Source organism: Opisthorchis viverrini, assembly GCF_000715545.1.
Source record: "Opisthorchis viverrini unplaced genomic scaffold opera_v5_310, whole genome shotgun sequence".
Lineage (NCBI taxonomy): Eukaryota > Metazoa > Platyhelminthes > Trematoda > Opisthorchiida > Opisthorchiidae > Opisthorchis > Opisthorchis viverrini.
This window is the reverse complement of record NW_008751966.1, coordinates 104963-105715: the sequence shown is the minus strand read 5'-3', so window position 1 is coordinate 105715 and position 753 is coordinate 104963.

Below are 753 nucleotides of genomic sequence, written 5' to 3'. Positions count from 1 at the left end.
TCCCTCAACTTTATTTTGTGTCAAAAGCGAAACGTTGCCCAAATAAAAACCACCAATTGTTTACCAAGGTTTGTAATGCACTACTCATAAGGTTGCCTTGGGGCTCATCAGGTAGGCGCAGTCCCCGAGTTTCCCTCAACTTTATTTTGTGTCAAAAGCGAAACGTTGCCCAAATAAAAACCACCAATTGTTTACCAAGGTTTGTAATGCACTACTCATAAGGTTGCCTTGGGGCTCATCAGGTAGGCGCAGTCCCCGAGTTTCCCTCAACTTTATTTTGTGTCAAAAGCGAAACGTTGCCCAAATAAAAACCACCAATTGTTTACCAAGGTTTGTAATGCACTACTCATAAGGTTGCTGATAATCCGTGGACAGCCCACGACCGGTTTCGCCCTTCTTGGGGCTCATCAGGTAGGCGCAGTCCCCGAGTTTCCCTCAACTTTATGTTCTACTTGAAACTAAATTGCACGAAGTTAGTGCATGTACACTCAGCTGGGTTCCAGGTGAGTCTCTCGAAATTAGTTTGTAAATGAGTGTATATTCGCTAATTTCGTGCGATTTGGTTTCAAGTAGAACATAAGGTTGAGGGAAACTCGGGGACTGCGCCTACCTGATGAGCCCCAAGAACTGCGAAGCCGGTCGTGGGCTGTCAATGGATTTTCAGCAACCTTATGAGTAGTACATCACAAAGATATACGTGTATCGCGATATTTCAAATATCGTAGCGACTGAAATATGAGGCTGTCTGGTGCA